The sequence below is a fragment of the Coffea arabica genome, chromosome 6e, assembly GCF_036785885.1.
Source record: "Coffea arabica cultivar ET-39 chromosome 6e, Coffea Arabica ET-39 HiFi, whole genome shotgun sequence".
NCBI lineage: Eukaryota > Viridiplantae > Streptophyta > Magnoliopsida > Gentianales > Rubiaceae > Coffea > Coffea arabica.
This window is the reverse complement of record NC_092321.1, coordinates 15,213,789-15,223,749: the sequence shown is the minus strand read 5'-3', so window position 1 is coordinate 15,223,749 and position 9,961 is coordinate 15,213,789. Positions and strand designations below refer to the sequence as shown.

General features: G+C 34.3%; 1 long non-coding RNA gene across 1 annotated transcript; it reads right to left on the bottom strand.

Annotated features, from left to right (window-relative positions):
• Positions 1-203: 203 nt before the first annotated feature.
• LOC113695177 (uncharacterized) lies at positions 204-6,440 on the bottom strand. Its single transcript, XR_003449536.2, has 2 exons — positions 5,843-6,440; positions 204-613 (listed from the first exon to the last, which is right to left on the bottom strand). It is a non-coding gene; the product is annotated as an uncharacterized lncRNA (long non-coding RNA).
• Between the last annotated feature and the right edge of the window lie 3,521 nt (positions 6,441-9,961).

The window sequence follows — 9,961 nt, the reverse complement described above, 5'->3', positions numbered from 1 at the left end:
TGCATAAGTTTTTAGTGTGAAGATAAAAACAGGAGCCAGAGAAGATTGTACAAATTGTACTACTTACAATGATAAACCTGGATTTTACTTTTAGCCACAAAAAAAAAAAGCCTAATTTTGCAAAAAGAAAAGAGGAAACCTAAGAGACAACTCTTAATGGGAAAGAAAAGTACATTTTTCAAGATTTGATCTACATGCACATCTTGATTAAACTTCAATTTCCACAAGTGACCTATCGCTCGAGTGCTCAATTACCAGATTCCGAGTTTTCTTAATAGGTAACAGTAGTATTATTTACAGAGAGTGAATGCTACATGTGGAAGAGGGATACTGTACAGACAGATGGTGAAAAGTTCATGCTAGATTTTATACATGTAATACTTGTCTCCATATTCTAAGAGAAGACATCTGCAACAAAACACCAATGCTTCACTGTGATGGTGGTTTTGCCAAGCGCTCATTTCCGAGGCAGCTAGGTTCAGCACTTTCTCAAGCCTTTGAACTTATGTGTTCCCACCCTGCCTTCTACACCAAAACAATGACAGCTAAAGCAATCCTTCGATTTTATACCTTTGCATCCAGGCATGCTAAAACCAGTCTTCAGCATCCACAGCTATTTAGAATCCAACAAAATTGGGTCAACACCAAAACGTAAAACGTTGCATTGAGGGTATCAAATTTAAACTACCTTCTCTGATATGTATTAGATATACACAAACTCAGGCTCATCATGACAATTCTAAGCAGCTATCTAAAAGATTGTTTATAGAGATCTAACTGTAAAGCTCACTCTAATTAATTCATAAAAAAAAAAAAATCTCAATAGACAAGGCAGCCTCGTCTATTTGGGAAGATTACATTCTAGAGACCTAGCCATTTCCAAGTTCTCTGTCTCTAGACATGTTCACTTATAGAGGGGGACGGTTGGGTTGGTTGATAGTTCAAGACCTCCCACTTACCAAAAAACAATTACAAAAAAAAAAAAGACATGTTCACTTATAAAACGAGGCTTCATTTTGTTTACTCCTGTAATGTGAATTTATTTTGTTATCCTCTGCTATGATTGATTTCTTTTGATGTCCAAAATAACTTCCTTGAATACTGTCTGATTTTGAGTAATAACTTCATTTTGGTGATGTTTAATTATGAAATTATCATTTTAGTTAAAAAGAAGAATTAGAGAATTTTAAATAAAAAAGAAAGAGAAAAAGAAAAGCACAAACTAATTATACTTACGAAAAAACTGATGCTTTCAACAACTTAATCTATCAAGTTCGTCATATGCAAATTAATTGCAGTGTTACTTATAGAACAAATTACGCATAATATTTGATCACCAAACTATTCAAAATGCATTACAGATGGATGTAAGTTTTCCCCCAATCTTGACAAGGTAAAATGAGTATATTGGTTCTTCATGAACTGAAAAAAAAAAAGTTGGCTTGTAAAATCTCTGAAGAAGGATAAGTACCATTGACTTGAAAATGGGAATACCTTTCAAAGCTGGAAGCATAGCAGATATCATAATGCAAGAGGCTAAACCAGTACTCAAACATGTTTTCTGCATCCCATTACTCTCTGAATATTGTAACTTGAAGTCTCTTTTCCACATATTTTCTCTACTTTCAATAGTTATTGCAATAAATTCATTACCTAACCTCAGCTTTACAAGATTTGCAAATTGCAAGTTAAAAGCATGAAAATGCATGGTGGAACTTGGGCCCAAATCCAAGAATATGTCCTAGGCAATCAATAGAAATCAGGAATGGGTCATTTTATTTTTCAAGAAACATTTGAGAGCAACCTCCTCTAATATGTGAAATGGGTGAACTCAATACCATATCATTCTCATAGCTTAGCATGTTAGAAACCCTCTAAAAACATCTAGCTCAATGACCATCATGACTGTCAGAAGAAGTAAACTATTCAGAAACACAATTTTGGGCAGGCACGTATAAATTGTTTCTGAAAAAGTTAACAGCCTATAGTAATCAAGTGTCTTTTTTTAGCAAAACCATTAGTTGCATCATTTCGAGACCGACATGTAAGTGAGCAAGTATTAGTGAAGTAAGCCAGAGAGATACCAGAGAACTGCCAAATTTTTGTGGCCTGCTATGTGAGCTGCAGTATTCAATATTCAAGAACAAATAAAATAGGTTCATCTTTTCCTGTAAATCCCCATCACAATTTTAACTACATTGTGGAAAATAATATAATCCTGTCCTAGTTTGAATCCACATTTTTGTTACCTATCCAAATTTTCATTTCCACTTCAAAACACCAATTCTTAATTTTTCCAAGTGGTTCTAGAACATAACAGAAGAAATGATTCTCGACCAACCAAAAAAACAGTTCGAGGATTTCATGCCGTCATGCTCAGCACATAAAACCAAACTTAGGCATAAGTGACTCCTATAGACATATGGACATGAGATTAGAGCTAGTAGCTTCCCAACTCTACCCTCAATTGACTTCCTTTCCACTTAACAACCTCACCTGTCCTGAGGAAAATTCTAATGTAGACAACAAAGTTTATTACCCCAAGACTTGAAGAATTGGCTATACAGCAAGTTCATTGTAAAGTAGTACATGGAGGATGAACAAGAGAGGAATCAGGGAAATGGAATCAAGAACTACTCTCTGGTCCTAGTGGTTGGCCCAAGGAATTTAGATATAAAGCTTTTTGTAAATCCATTGCTGCAAACGCTCTGTCCTATAGAGTGCTGTTTTATGACTTACAGATGAAAGCCAAGAAGACAGCACGTCAAGTCTCTCTCATAGAAAGTGAATGTGACTTTGAGATGAAAGCAATAAACACGGATTATAAAGTTTCTGACATATTTACCAAGAGCTGGATAAAAAAACAAATTTAACCAGTTAGATTGGATGCCAGAATTTCATTGAGACAGACTATCAGACATCTTTAACTCCACTCCCTCTCAGTCTCTGGGAAATTCTTCACAAATGTGTCATATAAAACTACGTAGATACATCTACTCAGAACGATAGTCTTAACGTAGAACAAGCTACAACATTGACCAGCCACTATTATGAGTTTTGCAATACTTTAAATTCTATAAATGTGCAAAACTTCCTTCATTGGATAAGCAAGTCGAGTGAGGACCAATAAGTGAGAAGTTACCTCTAGTCTCTTTTGTTTATGCTCATATAAGCCCCAAGTTTGATCTCATATCTGAGTTTGATGGTTGAACCATCTTGCTTTTGTTGTCAATTTGGATGCAGAGAATATTAGTTTGAGCTCAAGTATTATGTTGGGGTTAACATATGACATTTTGAGTGCTTGACTGGTTAGTTACCTATAGTTGAGAAAATCCTTACTTGGTATGCTCACGGGCTAGTAAACAAATAATAATAATACAAACTATGAAAGGATCCTGAATCTAAACACAACCCTGTAAGAGTCTGAGACTGCTCTCCAGCAACTCTCTAGTTTGCTTCACTATATCAATTTTAACATTCCCTTTAACGGAAGCAAAAACATAATGAGCAAAAATTTGATATATGGTAGCTATTACTTTAGCTGTAATGCTGAGAGAAGTTACTCTACATTTGAACCACTTATGACTCAGTAAGAGGATCTAATATTTCCAGAGGCTTCCACACATCTATAAAGAAAGAGGGAGAGATGAAAGAACATACATGTAGAGAGCTTATCCACACTGAAAATGGGCATTATGAGGATTTCATGCACAACACCACCTGCAGCCATTTTAACCTCTAGATCATATCTTGCAAAACTAATACAACCAGTTTCAGATTGAACAGGGACAAAATCTAGCATAAGCAGTTTCATGGTCTTTAGCTTTCCAGAGTCAACTCCAGGAAAGATGGCGGAGATATGCAAAATGAATGCAGAGTATATAAAACAAAGTAAGCTTACTTGACCATGCTGAAAACCTGGAAAATAAGTAACTGAATGTAACAGGAAATCACGTGTGTCTATTTAGGCTTCCCCATTCTTTTCCTTCTCAGTAGCAATTGAATAAGAAAATTTTTGCTCCAGCAATGGTCTCAATCTTAAACTGTCTTAACTCAATTTTAACTCTACCATTGATGTCTATGTTCTTGAACTAGAAATTGCAACCCTAAAGTGCCTAGACAACCCCAAAAACCACCAAATAACTGTTAACTGAAAACACCTAAGCCTCTCTATAAATGGTCCATCTTTTTTTTTCAACCTTTCAACCATGTATTCCAACCATTAGCTTAAACACATACAACTTCAAACAGAGATGACAACTTTTTCAGCACAATTATTCTACACAATGTATATTTAGAACTTATTGCATGAAGAAACCTAGCACCTAACACATGCTTCTTTTGTGGAAGCAACCAGCCTGATGTTCTGCTATTGATGGACCTTAAAATTGAACAGGAACATATTAGCTAATATATAAACTTCAATCACTCAGAATAGTCATTGTGGCATATGTTCACCGAAAGCTCAGAGCCTCTGCTAAAGAGCTACTCCAGATATTCAGCAAGTCTAAAAGCGTCATAATATCAACAAACATAAGCACCAAAAAAGAAAATACTACAGGAGCAAAACACTATTAACGAGCTCATTAAGCAAACAACTTAGTTTGAAAGATGAGAAAGTCCACCAGAAACTCCTCAATTCTCAAGAAAACATTATATCTAGAAAACACAATCAATTACGAAAAGGTGCATAAGTAGACAAATGTCAGACAATGATTCTTTCATTAGACGTAGGTAGAACTCTTGATGTATTCATCGTCAGAATTAAAAGTTAGAAAGCAAAATAGCATGCTCCAAAAAAATGGTAAGCATCCTATGTTAACTTTTAACAGAAAACAAAATGTCTAGATACCACTTTCAAACTAAGTAGGATAAGTTTGGGAGGTTAATGGAATGTTAAGGCGAAAGACAATTAGCGATATTAGAGATCCAAAGAGCACCATGTAGCAAGACAAGAAATCCTTGATAGATATGCACTTGATCAAGAGAAGTAAGAGAATCAGAGACTAGTGGATGAAGCCATGATCATCAGGAGTATAGCTCATCATCAGCTTAAGATTGATCTGATACGTGATTGGACAGCTTAGTAGTTGTCAAGATGACTCAGCTAGTGAGGCTCAGCAGTCACAAGTAGTTAGTCAGCGTAGCATCATAACTAACTGACAGCTGTATTATGTAACTACGTATAATGAGGTAGGATTAGCCATGTTGATTGTAGCCAGTTCTTTTCTGATAGTGTAATTTGCAGAAGCAAAACCATTGATCACTCTGATCAGTCTATTCTTCACATAATCAATATCCAGAACTGGTTCCTGCTTCCAGTTCTTTAATTAATTGATTACTACCATCTGATTCTAGTTCTTGCTCTCAATTAATTCCACTTTGACTATCACTGATCCTATCAAAATCCTTTGATAGACCAATCAAAACCAGGACATACACAGATATTCTTGTCTATGCTCAAACACTTTTTTTTTCAATTGTTGCAGGTCTCTGCAAGCAGTTGTTAAAACCAATCTCACGAAGGCCTTAAAAGACCCCCTTTTTTTTCCATCTCGAACCACTCCTACATTCAGTATGCGAATTTTGCCAGGTATCAGATGCAATTAGTAGGAAAAAAGAAACAACTGGAATATGAATCGGCCAGAACAGAGAAAAGCCCTCTTCTCGATTGCCAAAAAATTCATCAAGAAAACCCATGACTACATCGAATAAGCTCAAACACAACTACAAAATGTAACTTTCTCCCACTAGTTATCAAATTAGCCCATCAAAAAAATTTTTTTTTTTAAAACTATAGATCACAAGAGAAGAATAGATTAAAGGGAAACAGAAGAATAACCTTAATTTAGATTCTCATTTTCTTGGAACTCCACAAACCAGATGATGAACAGCTTCAAAGACTAGCAATTTTCCAAGCCCAGAATGGAAATTTCCTTTTTTTTTCCGTTTTGGAGTTAGGGAAAAGGACCGGAGGAGCTGTCCCAGCTGAGGGGCAATGCGTGAAACCAGTTCAGGATCTTTCTTGCTGGATGAAGCATTAGCTCTAAAATTGGCAACGTGTAAAGTTGCTGAAATGCAACACAGAGTGGTCCAATTCCAAGTGCAGAATCAGCAGCTGCTCAACCTTATTCAATCCAAACAAGCTCGGGATATCAGATTAGCAACTGTGGTGGAGGATATTGTTCAACTTAGACTTTTATTTCACCTGTGCTCCTTTTGTCAAGTTCAAAATGATAATTATCATCTAAACTCTAAGCTTAGTACTTATGCTATAGGCATTACTTTTGATGAGGAATTTTTATTTTCTTAATGATTAGATGACCGCTTATATAATTTCATCGAGCCTTTGCTCGTACTTGTACATTTTTTAAAAGGATTATAACCATATATCGTTTTGGAAAAAAAAAGAGTTGTCCCAGCTGAGGGAATAATTGTTTCAGCAGACAATCCAGTGGCGGCAAACATAGTAGCCGTTTGGGTAAGGATTTATAAAGAAAGTTGCGGTATATGATAATACTAATAGATACATACGAATCCAAATTTCCTGATAAATTATTTATTACTATATAGACATAGCATTCTTCCGAATGCTGAAGGTTTCTCAATTTCCAAAGTTAAATACAGCCATATAATTCCACAAGTTGTATGGTTACTAATGTTTTGGGTATATTGTAATAATATAATTATATTTCCTGTGGTGTTTCATTTAAATAATTGATTTAATAGACAATATTACAACTTTTTAACTAAAAAAAAAAAAAAGACGGACGAATATAAGAGCCCAATTGGATTGTGATTTTTCTTTGTAGAAAAATTTTGGAATATAGTGTTAACAAATTTCTCAATTATCTTTTCTTTTTTTTTAAATTTATATACATCACACATCGTTATAGTAAATTTTTTTAATAAAAACTTTAAAAAATTGCAATTCAAATGGGATCTAAATCTTTCAAATCTTATTAACTGTTATTTGCGTTACCAACTTAATATACACTAGTTATCAAGGCACACTCGATACGTGTGTAACTTGTCAAAAAATATTTTTAATTGAAAGAATCATAAAAATAATACAAGTGAATATAATTATTTTGTGTAATATGTAATAAAAATGTATAATACAAAAATATGTATAATTGGAAGTAAAAAAATCGTTAATAAAGGAGAACTTGAGAATTGAAAGGAGATAATTTTGATTGGATAGGATTTGTGTGTCAGAGATGGAGGAAAATTTGAAAACAAACAAAGTTAACACCTATAGAGACTTTATTATTGTAGAGATATTTTGCGGAGAAAAATGATGATTTTTTTTTCTCAAAACGTTAGATTACTTGTATTGATATAAAAGATGACTTTACAATTCGAGCAACGGCTCGTCAAGCTGTACAACTTGTGTTCAACAACACAGAGGAAAAGATCCTTTCTCATCCATCATAATGCCTAAGGCATATGAGCTAACATTAGCAATAGTGTTACTATTATCATTACTATCTAAGCAAAAAGAGCACATTCGAAACAACGACATTAAGCAAAAAATATCCTCTAGGATCATTACCAGTCTTGTAAGGACCCAGATTTTTATTTTCTTACTTTTGTATTATTTTAATGGCTCTATTAAATATTTATTCACTCATTTTCTCAGAATAATTTATTTCAACTACTTTAAACTTATTTACATGGAATAATGTCTCAATTATATTTTTAACACGCCTCGTTAGTAAAATTAATTTTTCTAGAGCTCGTTTAGCGAGAAATAAGGAGTACACATTTTTCGAGACTATGTTTGATCCGAGAGTACATTAATCTTGAAATATGTATTTTTATATTTAAATGTTCAATTATTAGTTAGTGATATAATCGTTATAAGAATTTCTTGGAGATTTCGCTTTATCGCGTCGGAAGTACGCGTTTTTATGCGCGCGATTAAATTGAGGGACTTAAAACCATTATTTTTATACCATTAAGAGTGAATAATAATAGCATGAATACAAGTGCATTAGAAGTTTAGTACACTAGTGAAACAAACTCGAGAGAAATCGAGCACAAAACGCGCGCGAGGAGAGAGTTGACTTTTGCATAATTTTGGGCCACACATCTTAGCTTCTCTTGGAAGCTTCATTTGCATCAAACACTCTCTCTCTCTTGCTCCAAACAGCCGGCCATCAAGAAAGAAAAAGAACCAAGAAGCTCTTCCAATTTCTTCCTCATTTCTTCATCAAATCTTCCACCAAATCACACCAAAATTTAACCAGACTTAGTTAATCACTTGGAGACCACATCAAGTTAGGAAAGAGGGCTACTTTCCACGGTTTTCTTGAGCATCTTAGAACCAAAAATTTCTGCTTGGTTCATCTAAGGAAGTAAGTGATGATCCACTACTCAAATCTTGTCTTATGGAAGTAATATAGCATTTATAAACTGCATACATGTGGGTAGTCTTATTTATGTTGGAAAATATTGTGTGGATTCTATGAATTCCCACTATGGTTGGATGGACTGATTTGATGAATTATGGTGTTATTAATGTTGGTCTAGTGCTTAATTTAGTGAAATAATGTTGTGTTGTTTGTGGAAACTCAAAGGATGTGAAGAGAGAAATTTTTTCATTTCTGCCCCTGTGTTTTCCATGACCCATAGGGTGATTTTTCGTGGTTCTAATGACTTGTTTATGATGTATATATGTAGTATAAATTGTGTACAAAGTTTCAACAAAAAATAACGTGATTTGGTTGGTCAAATGTTGTGTTTTCGGAAATCAGCAAAACTGAAAATTTTTCCCATAACTGCTCTGGCAGTGTTCTTGTTTTGGCTATAACTTTTTGCCCCGATGTCAAAATTGAGTGCCATTTACGGCACTGGAAACTAGACATTTCCAACTTTCTAACAGTATAAATGCACATTCTGGTTCCATCTGAGTCGTCCATACCAATCGTTTGAACATGATAGTCCTGTTTCACGTCTACACTGGGAGCTCTGTTTTGAGCAGCAAATTGATGCTCACATATGAGCTGGTTGTGGATATATTTTGAAAATGGTTTCTTCTAGGAAATTTTAGCATAATGAATCTAGTTTTCAACGCCACCAACCACGCTCAATTCTGAGTTGAATTGAGTTATTTACGACCAGATTTCGAAACTGACTTTGTGGGAGAAAACCCTCATGTTGGACAGATTTGTAACCAATCTTGATTTGAGACTTTCTATTCGAAATTCTTGGTGTAAATCACCTACCAAATGTATCTTGATCCTTATTAGACCTGGTTATCATAAATGAGACATGTTTTAGGCATTTTATTGGCCAAAGGTTTGAGAAAAAGAAAACTAGAGGTGCAAGGCAGCTTTGTCTTGGAGATTTAGAAACTTTGAAGGTTTTGTTAACCAAATTTCTGAATGAATTTTCCTATGAAATTTGGTAGAGGAATAGCCCTTATATGGTAGGATAATACTACTAAACTTGGTGCCATTCCGAGTCCGTTTCGATGTTCAATCAAAGTCCCAACTTTCGTGAATTAAATCTGGAATTTGGCCTAACGGTCTCACTTTTTCAGTAACTTTGAACCGCTATATCTTAGTGCTCAAAATTTCAATTCTTGTCCCGCTTATTTTGTTTTGAACTTTATTTGTAACTCTAATTGAGTTGCAAATTTCAAAGGTTAGTTTACATTGTGTGAATTTTTTCAAATTTTTAAAATTGGCCAAAAATCAACCCAGAAACTGTCTCAATGGTCCAAAATAGCAACTTTGAACCGAATTTTGAATGTTATCCATTTGGAATCTTGAAAAAATGTCATCTAGGAACTTTTAGTACTTTGAAATTAGTTTCTAACGGTATCAAGTTTTCCAATTTTGGACATACGAAGAGTGAGATACGATTTTTCAAAAATTGAACCTCAAATCGAAAATTTTCAAACTTGACGGGAATTGAGTTTTTGAAACTCTTCCCTATCCTTCAATATTAATTG